The sequence below is a fragment of the Xenia sp. Carnegie-2017 genome, unplaced genomic scaffold (genome assembly GCF_021976095.1).
Source record: "Xenia sp. Carnegie-2017 unplaced genomic scaffold, XeniaSp_v1 HiC_scaffold_19, whole genome shotgun sequence".
NCBI lineage: Eukaryota > Metazoa > Cnidaria > Anthozoa > Malacalcyonacea > Xeniidae > Xenia > Xenia sp. Carnegie-2017.
Window position 1 is genome coordinate 12,320,447 of NW_025813481.1, and position 16,758 is coordinate 12,337,204.

At 32.7% G+C, this 16,758-nt stretch overlaps 1 protein-coding gene across 1 annotated transcript in view; it reads left to right on the forward strand.

Annotated features, from left to right (window-relative positions):
* Window positions 1-3,812: 3,812 nt before the first annotated feature.
* Window positions 3,813-16,758, forward strand: part of LOC124438153 — a 281,486-nt gene continuing 268,540 nt past the window's right edge. The window contains exons 1-14 of the mRNA XM_046988148.1: window positions 3,813-3,904; window positions 4,251-4,367; window positions 5,743-5,843; window positions 6,114-6,180; window positions 6,676-6,739; window positions 7,076-7,159; window positions 8,555-8,599; window positions 8,732-8,819; window positions 9,078-9,128; window positions 11,756-11,810; window positions 12,009-12,617; window positions 13,658-13,797; window positions 14,778-14,844; window positions 15,949-15,984. The gene's annotated coding sequence lies outside the window, so the exon portion shown is untranslated. The remainder of the gene's footprint in view (window positions 3,905-4,250; window positions 4,368-5,742; window positions 5,844-6,113; window positions 6,181-6,675; window positions 6,740-7,075; window positions 7,160-8,554; window positions 8,600-8,731; window positions 8,820-9,077; window positions 9,129-11,755; window positions 11,811-12,008; window positions 12,618-13,657; window positions 13,798-14,777; window positions 14,845-15,948; window positions 15,985-16,758) is intronic.

A 16,758-nucleotide genomic window follows, 5' to 3' on the forward strand; every position in this document is an offset into this window, starting at 1 on the left:
GCGTTAAAACACCCTTATCTACAAACCGATAAGGAGAATTTCGCTTTTCTGTGTGATGTTGGGAATGAACCAGAAATAAAGACATCTCTTCCCTCAAATTAGACATCTCTTCCCTCAAATAAAGACATTCTCTTCCCTCAAATCTTCGTGAGCAGTTGAATCTTTCAATAAATTGGATGGACCGTATCGATCCTGAATTCTTTAATCATTTCAATAAAGTATCCGACTCTACATGGTTAGGTTGCCTAAGATTTTTACGAAACGTTCGCCAGCATTGCATGATAAACCTCGTCCACAATTGTCATCATGTGTTAAAGATGGAAACTATCAAGAGTATTTTCTTCAACTTTTTGAGGAACTGCCTTATCTAGTTCACAGAGCCATAAGATTGAGTGACTGGAAGGCAAGACCTGATCTAGAGAAACATTTTCCAAGTAAGACACAGAAATGAGTTTTCATTTTGATGGCCAAGCTATAAATTAGGGTCCATGACACTATATTTGTTATTTTCACTCTAGTTCTCTTCTTCATTTACTGTACTTAATGCATATATGTTTTGAATTCTGTATATTGCCATTGCAAACATTTGTTAGACAGTGCACATGCTGTAAAACTTGAAGAAGGCAAGGGAAAGAAAAGCGAAGCTGTTATTGATTACGCTGATCTTAACGGTAAATAGCTATGTAACAACAAATTAATGCTGTGTACGTGTCACTTTTCTTAAATATTCTACCAAAACCGTAATCTCTTCACTTGTATCTGGTGCATCGTTTTCTAATTTTGTGCAACTGAAAATAACGGTTCAAGCATGTGTGATAGTACTAGCAATAGTCAAAAATCTTTAGATGAGATCAACAATTTGTCAGATATCCAAAGATAGTGAAGAGTACCTACGAATCATGGTGATTCAGAGACTTTGGCATATTTTTATCGTATGGTAAAAAGAAGCTTATAGCTTATTATATTGTCAAACTTTTAAAGAACACATATGCAATAGTAAATATTGCGTATACTTTGCTTTAAGTCAACAAATTCTTTCACGTCGTATGCATTAATGCTGAAATAGCGAAAAATGCTTGCTTAGAAAAAGAAGAGAGTTTTCGCTTAGAGTTATTAATCCTTTTAGCAGCTAATTTTACTTATTTTATTGATTTGCATGATTTATCCTAAGTGTAAATGGTCAAATCAAATGACGAATGGAAAAACAAGAACATTATCTTTTTCAATTTAAAGCTAAAATGTGCACATCAATGAAGTCTTTTTATTGTCTGCAAAAGAGTTTTATGGGAAAGCAATTGGCAAGAATGAAATCAATGATACCACAATTCAAGATCCTCTTTTATGTATGTTTTAATTTGAGTCTCTTAAGCAAGTTAATCAAGAAACCAAGCTGGATATTACATGCCAGATTGCTATGAATTTTCATTGGATTTTACAATGTTATATAATTAACTATTTTTTTATCTGACTAACGATCTAAAACTGAAGGCGAATGAAATTTAAATTTGATTTCCATACATCATGTTTCTTATGTAAAATATACAATAAATTTTAACATGTGTAATTTAGTAATACATAGCATTTCTTCAAGTATAACAATGTATAACAATACATATAATTATATATAACAATATAATATGGATGTCATGACTTGTAACGCAATTAAGGAGTTGCTCGATCTGTGCTCAACATCCGTTGTACTTTAGCGTTATATAAGTCTTTCGTATGAGCTCCGAGCGTGAGTTCAATGTACTAGAACGCTATTTAGTTTATGTGCGTCACTACAGTACCACTGCAAAGGGTAAAAGATTGATATGCATAAAAAGAACAACTTATTGAATTGGGGAAATTGGTAATATTTGAATAAAATGACACTTTCATGTGAGGTTGTGATCATTTCCTAGTATTTCTTTTATTGGAGCTTTGAAATTGTTAAAAGAAAATCTGTGTACGTTGAGGTAATGATGACGAAGTCAAAGTTGCTGAATTTTTGTTTATTTTGGCTTAGTTTTGTTGCTTTTTTTTTGAGACTAAAGATCGTATGTTTTAAGCCACAAGCTTGCATTTATGAATTTCAGTCTTTTAAATACTTCGCCAGATCTGTCTCTTTCAGTCATTTGTTACTTGTTAGGTCAAGATTCCACATTTTCAGTTAATTTCCATTGATTCTATTACTGTAGTGTGCATCATTGGTGTGTACGGAACTCAAAGTATGAATACTGCCGAGGGACTCTACCATGTTTCGTTATTTTAATTGAAACATCCATATTTCTCATGCCTTGCTTTACAAAAGACAATTTTCGCAATTACTTGTGAGTTATCAGTTATCTAATGATAAGCTTTTCGTCTTGAGAGAAGAATTTTTATCAGATTATTTTTATTTTGATGGCTATTTAAACTACAAATTAAACACAAATGCAGTAAAATAAATCATTAATCTCATAATTATGTCAACAACAACTCGCTCGTAATGCAACTCGTCTTTGCTTGTTGTCAATTAAATTTTTGCTTAATTTTTGATTGTTAAGCTCTACAAAAAAAAAAATGGCTCAGGAGTCGGGAAGCTATGTACGTTCGGAAACTTCCAATTTTTAGATTTAGAGCATTTTAAAAGATTTGATAAAAAATTGAATACTTGATTTATACAGATGTGCCAACTTTTCAATGAGGGTGACATGATGCAGTTAAAGAAAAAGAAAATCGAATTAAATATCAAAAAATTTATTACACTAGTTTAACTATTGTGAATTACCACAAAGTTAGTATGGAACACACACAACTTTTCGAAGCCCTTGCGGTTGAATTTATTGTTTTATATGCAAGTGTTTATTATATATTTCTGGGCTTGTTTTCTTGTTGTACCGACAGAAAATCCCAGAAGAAAAGAGGTGTCTGCTCGAAATATCAAGGTGTATGTAATAACCAAACCTAGTCAATGACATGAGCCTGAGAGTATTTTCCAAACTTGTTGTTGTGAATTGATTTAATGCCTTTGTTCATGTTTTGTACTCCAACTTTCTACACTAAGTTATTGGTTGAAAGAACGATTGTTTGCAATGCATTCAGCGGCTTTACCAGTCAATGTTATGCTTTTAAACATAAAAATATAACAACCCTCGCCAGCAAGACTTCACTAAAGTGCATCCGTTATCAAAGAAAGGGTTGGCTAATAAGGATGTGGATATTATGTACATTGTCATTGCTAAGGAAGATTTTCAGCATTTTGGTATAAATCGTATTGTATGATGCAAATGACAAGCTTTCAAAATTCGAACAGCTAGCCCACTGCAGGGCGTTCGTAGCGAGTAGAATGAGACTTATTTATTAAACTCGGGATTTGAACAAAGTTATTTTCCAGAATGTCGTCTATGTTTAAGGTTTTAGCATGTTTGTAGATTCTGGGGACTCTGTAGCATGTGCATAAAAAACTGAAGGAAGTCACGGTCCATTCCTATGTCGAAATACGTTTTTATAAACAAAATTAAAATCGACTAAAACAGAACATCTCTCCTTGTACCTAGTGCATGGTATTTTATAAATGTTTGGGACTCCTACAATTCATTGACTTGTTATCAATGAGGATCATGGGATTGAGACGGAAATCTTCCCGACCATAAATAAAGATAAGTTAGGTAAGCCAGCTGGTAAAGGCCGTTGAGTCTTCAGTGGTCTGGGGACAAGTAAGATGATTACATGAATCTTGATTTTTTTTAAATGGAAACATCGCTTTAAATGTTGTTTAAATGTTAGCAATAATATAAATAAATATTTACGAAATGAACTTACATGAAAATAATTTTATAACCATTAAGCTAGTTAAGTAAAGGAGAAATACATTTTTATAGGTTTTATTATCTGTGGATTTTACAATGATTCATAGTTTGTTTATCATCAACCATTCAGGGTGAGTCTGTAGTGACAGTATGTATTGGTTTTATATTTGTTTTGCTTTCAAAGCTCTTCTGTTGGTTTTGTACGTATAATATAAATAAAATTAGTAAATATTTACGAAATGAACTCACATGAAAATAGTATTGTAATTATCAAAGTTAGTTAAGTAAACGAGAAATATATTATTATAGTTTTAGTATATGTAGATATCACAATGATTCACAGTTTGTTTATCATCAACGCTTCAATGTGAGTAGATATGAGATATGATAGATATATGTGGGTTAATGTTTTTTATAGACCAAATTTCCTCTCTATGCCCTTGTTGGTTTGTTAGTTTACACCGATCATTTATGCAGTTTAGGAAGTTGTGTTTGATTGCTGTGGATGGCAGACGTTTGTGGCTGTTCAAAAGACATCAGGCCATGGAAAAATAATAAGTTTTATTATCGACTGAAGAAAGTAACTGGGGACAAGTAAGATGAATGTTTTGAATTTTTTTCAAATGGAAACATCTTTATTAAATGTTAGCAAAAATATATATATTTACAAAATGAACTTAAATGAAAATAGTTTTATGCAGGTATTGGTTAATGGTTATAGATAAAATTTCCCCTTCAGGCTCTTTTGTTGGTTTTGTGCATATTAGCTTGTAATTATTTAAGTATGTAATTTATAATTAAATTTGAATGGGATATAGTGAGATAAGTTGCAGTAAGATATTAAATAAAAGCTTGAACAAGGGCTACAAAGTGAAGGCTTATTTTTATTTGTGGTATCACCTGACATGATTAATGCAATTATACTAAGATAAAATGAAAAATGCCATAACATTAAATAGTCCACCAAACGAATGTCCAAGGTTAGACAAAAATGTTGTCATGGGTGATTGTGGGATATATTTCTGGAAAAACATTGGAGAAGTGTTTTAGGATTTGTTTGTGATTATTTCTTTGAAACTTCAGGAAAAGTGAATGAATTTATGTGTAAATTGTTGGTGATTGATATGAAGGTATCAAGCACTTGTGATATGTTGAAAATGAAGACTTATTTAGTTGAGAAATTTTAAGCATTTATTATGTGCTATTATTTTTCGAAGTGGTGGGCGAGTCGCGATTGAACGGTTTGAACTGGGTGACGTGAGTTTGGAAGGTGTATCGGAGTTTAAATATCTGGGCGATGTGTTAAATGATGGTGGAGGGTGCGAGCAAGCGGTGAGGAACAGAGTTCAAGCAGCGTGGTGGAGTTTTAGAGAGTTGTCGGGAATGTTGTGCGGAAAGTCGACTTCGTTGAAGCAGAAGGGAGAATTGTATAAGGCATGTGTTAGAAGTGTTTTGGGATATGGAGCAGAGTGTTGGGCGCCGAAAGCAGAGGACCTGAGAAGATTGGCGTCGACGGAAAGGAGAATGCTTAGGATGATGTGTGGTGTAACGTTGATGGATAGGATTCGAAGTGAAGAGATTAGAGAAAGAGTTGGTGTTGAGTGTATCGAGAATTGGGTAAGACGCCAGCGTTTGAGGTGGTTTGGGCATGTGGAAAGGAGGGAAGAAAGTGCTGAAATTCGTAGAACGTTGCATATGAATGTTGATGGAGTCCGCAAACGAGGTAGACCGAGAAAGAGATGGATGGATGTTGTGAACAGTGATATGAAGGCGATGGGTATAACGAGAGATATGGCGAGAGATAGAGATGTGTGGCGTGGAAAAATTCATGGACCGGTCAACCCCCCTGGCGGGGATTAATACTGGCCGGTATATAAATGTTGTTTGTTTGTTTGTATGTGCTATTATTTTGTTTACCAGTAATTATATCTAACTTTATTAAATCAAGTATTTGCTTATTTAATTTCAGGCCTATTTTCCTGAAAACATTCCTCTGTTGTGAAAAAATACTTTGGAAAATTCATATCCTTGCTGGCCAGAGTCGGCCCAAGATCATATTTTCACGTAAAGGTGCACCTGATTTTTGTATTATTGAAAAGAGAATTCCTTACATAAGTGCACCTAAAGCCATTTCTTACTAATAGTTTTCATTAACACATTATTTTGTTATGCAATCAAAAAATACCTCTACTATCTACAAATGGGCTCCAAAAAAGTATATAATTGTTGGTTTCCGTTATTATCATGCTAAATTCATGCGGACGTAGTCACTGAATGAAAATGTATCTGCAATGAGTATTTTTAATGTTTGTTTACAATTACTCATTATTGTCTATCTAGTTTGCACTAATATTGAGCTGTACAATTTTCTGGGAGAGGTCTCACTGGTCTGTTTGCAACATTGAAGGTGAGTTATTTTATTTGTACGAGAAATTAGGCTATGCAAAACAAGAGAGTGGCAGATATCATGTCTGTGATGACACTCTATGCACTGCCTTTATATCATATTTCTTATTTACAAAAAGTTGAAACCTTTTTTCAACCCCCCACAGTCAATAACAATTCTGTTGTTATTATCAGGAGTTCAAAGTATCATGATAAAACAAGTTGTCAATCAATGAATTCAATGTTTCAAAATAGCAATGTTGTTTGAACAATTTAAATATCATGTCTTGAAGCATAGATAAATGGGATCAAACATAACTCATATTTCATCGCAATTGCCAAATGGTCTCATAACAATTTTGAACTGTTAAATTTATGCATACTAGAAAATTCTTATCCTGTGTTAAAGTGACTGCAACTCCACTTGTTTCAATCTTTTTGCGTCTCCTGTTTTACAGGCTTCCCACGTGTACGCAAGCGTACCTATTTTTGTTAATGCATTTTGTCAAATTCACAGAATGTCCGAAGTTTTTTCATGAGCAAGGTTGCAAGATCAACAAAATGGTGACAGAAACGATAAAGTAAGGATTTTTACTTGCTGCCCAAGCCATCATCCAGTATGATATAAAGAAAATTCCAGTTCAATAATTTAAGAAACAGTCCATTCGTAAACAAGTTGTGTTTTGCTATTGGTAGATTTACGCAAGATTTATTGGAATTAATGTTTATTTGTAATAACCGTTTATTTGTAGACGATACTTTTTTTAAACATATTTCAACTTTACGATTGTGAGCATACTGAAATGCAGTCATTTACGAAATCTGCTTAGAGAAATCTCCATATAGCATATTTTTAAAGTTGTGATCTTTTGAATTTGAAATGCTACATTGTAAAAGAAATATTTATTTCTCTCGAGGTCACGAGCTGTAGAAAAAGGCATTCGTGCTGTCAGACGGAAGCAAAAATGGTAAAGAAGTGGAGGTTGTTGGAACTTTTAAAGGTGAGAGAATTTTTACAAACATAGTTGTGACATGTTCTTTACTGGATAAAAACTACACGTTGCTATTCTAGATTGCATTTGGGAATTCTTTCAATACCCTAATAACCATTTTAAGAGCATTTCACGCGTCAGGCGTTTTATTCAATCGCCAATAGTTTGTATTGGATTTTTCTAAAAGATAGAAAGTTAGTCTCTTGGCGATTAAATCGAACCTCCAATGCCTAAATAAAAAACTCTTTACATTTTGTTATTACCTTTATACAAAACAAAAGACTTCACAAATTCAATTTAGTTTTTTTGAGCGTAATTGTCTTTAATTCCATGTACAAATCCCCAATTTCTGTTTTTAACACATATCTTTCAGTCTCTTATTAGTTACAGTTAACAAAAAATAATTTTGAACATTTACCAGGAAAAATTCGATTAGAAAAATAATAGGAAAATAAAAATAGACAAATTCTCGGTATCGCTAGTATCGAATGAACAAAGATCTTTTTCTTGTTATTTTAAATAGTTGCATCTTAAATAGTTATGCAATTAAGTGTGTCATTGACACGCGTAATATCACATTTTTCAATGAATTCTTGCATTTTAGATGAACGGACTATTCTAAATTCTAATACTGTATATCTCACATGCCAATACCTTTAAGGTTTTTTTCTTCTCATTAGGTGTTGCATGGTAGCGCCTTGTTTGATTCGGTTGTCCAAATTTAGAATCTCCTGTGTTTTTTTAAATCTAGTCGACTGCAATCAATGGTTAATCACAAACATTAAACAGTTATACTATAAAACGTTCCATTTGCCGTGATTACAATAAGCGGATTGGTCTTTATGCTTTTAAATTTCGTGGTAGAGATTTGTACGGAAAAAAGTAACTTCTAATTTCGTTCACATTGACAAAGACCCCATTGCCTCACTGAGTTTAAGGTGTCCCTGATTGTGCTAGCTTCATCATAATTGGTGAAAGTAAACCATTGCACTTAATTTGTTTTAAATCAAGTTTATAAAGATGAAACTTTACGATAGTAGTCTTTTCTATACCTTGTTATAGCTACCTTGTTATAGCTACCTTGTAGCTGAGACAAATTTTTTGTGATTTTGTTGTTTTGTTGGGTAATCATAATTTTTAGAATCTGTGAATAATAAGCTTTCCCCTAAGATGTAGCTACTTTGCTACTATTATGATAAATATTTTTGTTTCGACAATAATTTGTAAAAAAAAACACCCTTATTTGGCGTGCATCAAATGATATCGTAGATTTTTGACAATTAACTTCATACAGTTGAATGTTTTAAAACATTGATACAAGTAACGTTTAACAAGGATGAGTACAATTTCTGAAAATTTTCTTCCTGCGTATGTTAATTTTTATAGATTTTCATCTATGTTAAGGCTAATAATCACGGAAAGTTGCTTTGTTGACGTACGGCGTTGAAGGTTATGATGTTATATGTAATTTAAACGCCTTAATGATTGGATATTAAAACTGTGCAAGAATTCTATTTTAATCTTTTCATTTCAACGAGTGAGAAAGAGGAAGATTTGATAAATATGTACTTATGATTGTAGAATTTCCTAAGTTCGATGTATTTACCTTGGATAATACAGAATTTATAGAGTTGCCTTCAACGAATGAAAAGTTACTTCATGGATGACGGTAAGTTATATACAATCAAATTGATGCGAGATCCTCGTAAATTGTGTGTAAGCTATACATGCAAAAATATGAATATATTTACCAATATTTTATCGTAGAACATACATACATTTTATTCATCTTTTTATCTCGATAATTGTCGTCTAGAGATTTTATGTCTTTTATGCACCAACTATAGATATATCTTTAAGGTTTTTTCTGTGTCGAATTTTATTGACTAAAATACTGTCACACGTTTGGTGACTTTTCAATTGACAGAACGTTACGAGTCTAAAGATGAAGGAACGGAATATTACCCCGACTATGAAAGTAAGTTATACTATCAAATTTATGTATAAGGCACTTATAAATTGTATCTGCCATACGTAGTGATATACTTTCTAACATTCAACATATACTCCTTGATTATGATTTTCCTTGTAATCTCGTCATCTCAGGATATTTTACGTCTCCTTGCGCCCAATATTTTAAGCATTTTCGATTCAAAATCCCTTCATGAGATTGTTTGTGTAAGATAATAATAATATCCATAATAACTATAAAAATAGCTTAAGAGGCATTTGTGCTTCTTAACTGGACGATTTTCCAAAGCTATAATTCACAAAGTTTAGGTGTTGAACAACACAAAATAAGTCAGTTTTAAGTTAATGTCGTCATCAAAAAAGAGCTTTTGAGAATTCAGATGAACCTTCGGCATACAAGTTTCAGGCACCGGAGGATCGATAATTGGGGGCTCATATTCATATATTCATGTTTTAATCCTTAGAAAACAATGGATTTCAAAAGATCTTAAGCCTGCATATATGAATATATGAATATTAGCCCCAATTATCGATCCTCCGCGGTGCCTGTTTATTATATGTTCCTTGTCATTTTGAGTAAAAACGCGACAAAGTGTTGGATATGAATAGATCAAAATATTGTATCATTCTGATTACAAATTGTATTACAATGCGAAATAATATTGGTCAATTTTGGTGAATCTCAGCAGAAATAGATCCGTCCGCCATTTTTTCTGTTCCGTTCCGCCGTTCAGTGGTTTTATTTGTTTGAATTTTGTTTCCTGAAATAAATTTAGAGGAGTTTGTAAAGATGCGTTCTGGCGGCCGCCATATGTCTTCTGGTAGTGGTGTCTCCCCTCAAATCATTCGTGGGGTATTCCCCCCTGGCTGTACCCCAGCCACAACACCAATGGTTCGTGTTTCATAGATATATACATAGGATTGATACATAGGCGTAGGAACAGATTTAAATTTGGGGGTGAGGTTAAAGTCGACGAGTATAGTATATACTCCACCCTTATTTTTTGAAGCTTTAGGGAGTCTAGTACAAACATTGAAAATGGAGAAAGTCATGAAACCTTTATGATTTAATTGTACTTCATTACAATACACAAAGTGCAAGTATTGTTCAAAAATTGATACATTGCACAAATCGGACGAATTTAACTAATAACCTAAACGATTGGTCGTACTATTTGCAAGCTACAAATTCTAGTTCAATGTCAGACTAAGATGTTTTCACTCTCTGAAGAGTTAAAAATGGACCTTTGTTGTATACATTAAATGGGTACAAAGAAGTTTATGAGCTTTACTACACATACAAGGACGTACGTTTTCAGAATGTCGCTTATCGTGGTAATTCAAGTGATATCCATAATTCGCATTTGATCTTATCATAAATTTTGCTTGTTTGCGGTCTTTACTAAATCTGACAGTATTGATATTGTTTTCCTTCTTAAGTCAATTTCTACTTCGTTCTTGAACTTTCTGTAGTCTGTGTGATGGGTACATAACATAAAACCCCTATATGCATCTATCACAAGCTCAATATTTGCATATCAAACTTTATTCGTCAAACCTGAGCTCCAGTTCATATCAAATACTGCTATCCGCGTGCAACACTGCATACATTTTTTAAAAAAGGCATCGATCGCTGCAGTTCTGAAAGTAAAACCTAGTCTCGCTCAAAGATTTTATGTTAGATTAAAGTGAGCCACTTCAGCCATTAGTCAACCTAAAGGTCAAGATTGAGCTACACAATATACCAATACAGCCTTCGTCTCTTCTCTTTGAATTGTCTCAAGTAACTGCATTCAGATGTCGAGTTATATAGGTATTTGCTGCCCCATCATGTGCTTGTTTATGAGTGTTCAAATCAGGGGAAGGTTATCGCGAATAAGGATGTACACAGTATTTTATCAAAAGTTCCCAAAAACGTGTTCATTTTGAAGTATTTTGGCATTGTCTGGTGTATCTATAAAAATAATAAGACAGTAAAATTGCCAGAACGGTCATTTTATACACGTTGCGTGCAATACACAACAGAATTTAAACTTCCAACTTTTCGAGTTGAATTAGATTTTTAATTTCTCATTTTCTTTGCGCAAGCGGTTGCAAACTGCTCTCCCGCTTTTAAGATTAATTTTTTGCTTTTAGATAAACCAGGCGATGCGAAAATACTTAGACGTGGACACATTTTGAGAAATTTTGATATAAAGATAATGTTCTTGTCATTTAAAAATGTTCTAATTTTTTTTGTACACCTTGTGAATTGTTGATACCTTACAGTTAATGGTTGTCTGCTCTCTAATTAAACATCTTACACATCTATGAGGCGCCAAATGTGCTTTTATTATTTAAGTACATTATCGCATTATTTATCATGATTTATTTAATTATATATGATAATTGCATTAGTGGTTTAGTAGTTTGCATATTTCAAATAACCATTTTTGTGGCAACGTGGTTTAAGTTCATTATATCAAATAACCAGTTTTACTTCCTTTGATAAAATTTGGTTACATCAAACAACCTGTTAGTTTTTATTTTCACAAAATGGTTATATCAAATAACCAATGTAATGTTTGTTATATACTTCGTCATAAAAGTTGAATATGTTCAGAACATGTACATTTTTTCTATTTCTTTTTATAGTGCACAAAATTATTAGATCGACTGACTGGAAAACAAGACCTAAAACATTTTATCTGTAAGCTATTCAAATAATACCCCATTTTTACGACTTAGACATGTTAGAGTTCCATGCATACTAACATACTTCTCTGTCACATTGAACTTTTATTTCTACTCTTTAAGATGTATGTTTTAAGCATTGTATAAATGTTTCCAACCTTCTCAACGTTAAGTAAAATTAAGTTCTATATTTTTCCGTTGCAAACGTTTTTAGGAAACATAAATCCTGTGAAAATTGAAGTAAGTCAATGGAAAGAAAAGTGAAGATATTATTGACAACCGTAATCTTGATGGAAAATGAAGTATAACAAACTTTTAACTAATCATGTGCCACTTTCAAATTGTAAACTTGAGCAACGACCAAGAAATTGGTTCATAAAGTCATATCAAGGATTACTTGCATGTATAGTCACTGAAGTATGGATTATTAATAAACTTAAATTCGATCATATATGTATGTAAAGGTCTTAATTGATGTAGGACGTGAATGCATAAAAATGTAATGTAATGTTTTTTATATACTTCGTCATAAAAGTTGAATATGTTAAGAACATGTACATCTTTTCTATTTCAAGCGGGAGAAAATTATTAAAGCGAGTCGTATAGGGTAGCCGTAAGTATGTTTACAAAAGTTAAGGCGTTTTAAAGAAAATTCTTATGCTCCACTGTTATTTGGTTATCACAACATTACCGTACACTAAACATGCTTCCTCTGGGTCTTCTGATGTCTTTCACGTATATTAAGGATATATTTCTGGAAAAAGATTGGAGAAGTGTTTTAGGTCGCTCTGTTTGTGATTATTTCTTTGAAACTCATGGAAAGGTGAGTGAGTTTATGTGTAAATTGTTGGTGATTGACAATTGTTTGTTGGTGCTTGTTTGGTTGAGAAGTTTAAAGTTACTCTAATGAACAGTTGCTATTATAGATTCGTCTCACAAAAGTGCATCTACGCATATCAATTCAACTATCGTCGTTGATTTTAAGGTCACGAAGACATTCCTCTAGTAATTTCAACAGGATTTGGTTATCTGTCATGATCTCTGATTTTGATTGCAAGAATACAGCATATATTGCAAGGAAATGTTATCATTCAAAGTTTCCAGAAACTGTTTTATTTCCTTTGATTTAACTTAATTTTGTATTCATGCAGGCTTTATGAATGTCATCACAAAATCTTCGTCTTACTTAAAATGCTGTTACATGTTACATTTTTCATGTTGCATGAGGCATTGTATCATATCTACAGTGAACACTACAAGAAATGTACATTCGTTCTAGATTTGACAACGATTCTAGTGATTTTTTCCAAAATTGCTTGTAACTTTCGACTTGTATCGTGAGCGTTTTGATTGGGAGACTTTCTATATGTAATCTCCCCATTGGATCTATCTTTTCTCACTGCCTCGTTCTTTGATTTCTGCCTGTCTCGACACTACTCGACCTAAACCATCATAAACAAAATTAAATTCATAGCCGCGTAAAATACCTTTTTGTAACAGCTGTTTTAATAATGGTTTTTCAAAACAGGAAGCGTCACAAATAGCACCTGCTATGACAGCGCCTTTTTGTTAAAAGGCTACACTTTTCTTTCCACAGGATCTCACTTCTTATGTGACGACTGATTCCTTATCTATCTGCTAAAGACTGCTTCTCACAGAGATATACGTCTTCAGATACTGTTTTCATAAGTTGTTGAAACATGTCTAAAATTTGATCAAGTTGTTTTTGAAACTGTCAGAAATGACGCATCGATTTTTAAGACTGACATAAAGAGAGAAAACTGCGTGTCAGTTTTCAATTTAAATACTAATGATTGAAATTTCTAAATAAACATGGCAATTTATTAAACGTTTCTATTTCAGGGAATTCCATTGGTAGACGACCGTCGTCATGGATTTACCTGCAAACGTTTGTTCATAATTCCCGACACTCGCTAAGTTACATCATTTGGCAAGAAGACGCAAGAAGACATCATTTGGGAAGAAGACGACAAATTTAAAAAGTAAGTTTTATCAATAAATATCGACTTAAGAAGAATTATAGGGTATACAAAATTCTCTAGTTTAACTTTAGAGACATAGTAAAAATATGAAATGCTCATGGTTTAGAATAAGTCTTTCTTATTTCCTCCGATGATACGTATAATAGTGAACAATTTTGTTGCGAAAAACAAAAAAATATAAATGCGATAACTATACAGTAATTCCATGGAATTGGGAGTTTTTTTGTTGCGTTTTTAAGCACAAGTAAGGTTACGGATATCGTTGGGACTAAATCTCGTTGATAACAAGTTTCAAGATTGTCTATGACGAGTGAATAGACCTTCATACAGTTATGCGTCACGTGAATTTATTTGTTCAAATAAAGTGGATTTGATGTTTATTTTATTAGCCACTGCTTGGTCTATTGCATCAATCAGCATATCCAAATTAATAATTTTTCTCGTAATACTTTTTATTTTCTACAGTTATGAAACGTTTAATAATTTGTTAATAAACAAGCGTTTACAAAGCGATTGCAAGAACGAGTAAGAAAGCATAGAGAAAATAAATGATCATTTATCTTCTATAAGAGCTCACCATACACTCATATTGGCAGCGGTTTTCGTATAATAGATCATGTGGCTAAAATATTATGAAAAATGCGATAAAGAGAAAGTAAATTCCAGTTTAATGGTTTAGAAAATGAAATATTTATCTTTTCTGTTTCGCTGTTTGGACCAAATTTATGGTGATGTATGAGATGAATAACCGACTGTTTTTTGTGTTTCCTCTAATGTATTTGCTTATGGCTCACACCAAAGGCATTTTTGAAAGCATTCGCGTGTAAAATTTAATCTACGCCCTTTCAAAACTCTTCCAATCTCCGCCACCAAGGGTCGCCATGTCACTATATCTTGCTGTGATCTTTTCAAATTGAGATAATTTATGTAGGTATGAGGACTTGCAAAACAAGTCATTCTTGTTGTTTTGATGCTTTTAGTCAGACGGTAGTAAAAACGGTGAAGAAGTCAATAGTGTTGAATTACTTGAAGACCGGAGAATTTTTTGTAAGTTTTTTAGACTTAGTTGTATTGTACTCTCATCAATAGTCAATATTAAAAACCGGAACGCTTTAAAAAGTAAGGTTGAATTTGCGGATTTTTTCATTCATTAGAATATTCACTGTGTCAGAAGTTAAATTTGATCACATAAAGCCTGTCTTTCTTCTTTATTTATATGTATATTTTCCGAATGCTAATCTTCAGGTTATATTTTTAACAGGATAATTCTTTCCAACTCACCGGAATCAAAGTAAAAATTATTTAGGCAGTAACAATTCAAACTAAAACCATTTCATAATAATTGGTGTATTTTTTGTACAGTTTTTATTCTCTAGTCAAGATGCAGATTTTCGGTTTCCAAAAAACAAGGCAATAACATAGGTTTTACTTTGTTAACGTGTATTCATGACAAGAGTGGTATGATATACGTGGCAGGAAGAGCACACGCATGCAAATTTTCTTATGAAAAAGAATATGCTTGGGAATGATTTCAATGCTTAGAGTTATAGGCTGATAAGTTTATTTCATAAAGGTGAAGCACCTTATTGATGAGAATCAGAAGAATCAACCTTTTGAGTTAGTTTATCATTGACCAATTATCTATGCTGCATTACTGCAATCTTGAATAGATTAAATGCACATTTTATCAAACGTATATCTTTTGAAGCTTGCAAAGATTTAATCATGTGATTTTTCCGTATACTATCTAAGGCCAACGGATTATAGGAATTTGATTCTTTGTGCGTCTTGTGATTCTCTTTTGACACAGAGTCATCGCCCTGTAGACCTGAACTTTGTGGTTTATAATAAGTTTGTCATGTAAGTTGCAATTTACAATGCATTGTGACGTGTGGGTACCTCCCTATTTGGAAACTACATACGAATTAAGATTGGACTGCACCGAGGGCTTTGTACTACGAGACATTTTAAAATTTTTTATCCTGGTCAACTTCATTTACCTCTATATTGAAAAAATTGGCGCCTTTATTTTGTTGTTTGAGTTATATGTTGGCAACGATTTTTTATTTTTTAATTTATGCACTGTGAATCAGTCAACCTGTCATTTGTAATCGTAATTAAAATATCTTCTTGTTTGTTTTTTTAATGTAGAAGAGAGTCAAAAGAAAGTAAGTCCACTTCCTAAAGGTTTGTTTATTTATGCAGCATACTTACAATAGATTAAGTTGTTTGGTGTTGCTATTTTATTCACCTGTGGAATCTAGAATTATAATATTCTTGGATTTGTGAGACATGTAGAAACTGAAATATGACTGTTTAGGTTATTTTAGGCTTGCTGTCCGAATATTTTATACATATGGTTAGCCCAAATGTGCTATCGAATAATGTACACTTTACGAAAAATCTACAAGAAAACGGGGCATTTTAATTAGGTCCACTTCTGTTTATTTAAAAATAAATTCATTTTTTATGGTTGCATTATGCTTTTTTACACTTAATTTTATCTACATTGACTCTTAATTTGTGTAGTTCCCTAGACAAATCACGTTTTTTCAGGGAAGGGTTTTTGTGTCAGGGCAGCAAATGTGTTAGTCCGTTGGTTAATGATAACAAATTTCTCTCATAAAATCCGTCCCTTTTAATTTTCTTTTTATTTTGATGTTTTTAAAATATGATAACCATGCAGACTGAAAAAGTTGGATGGTATTGGAGGATTTCTTTGCGCTTTTAATTACAAGTAAATTCACCATATTTCTGAATCATAAAGCAGGGTGAAAGTAAACGTTTATAAGAATTTTTCAAGATTAATTGCTTGTGACAAGTAAGAACATTTATTTACAAATAATTGAAAATGATGCTTGTTTGAAAAGTGCTATGTCAGACATTGACCCCCCTCCCTCTATTCCAGTTGTGTAAACAGTGGCGTAGCTAGCGAAAAACATTTGGTCGGGCTCACGAGGC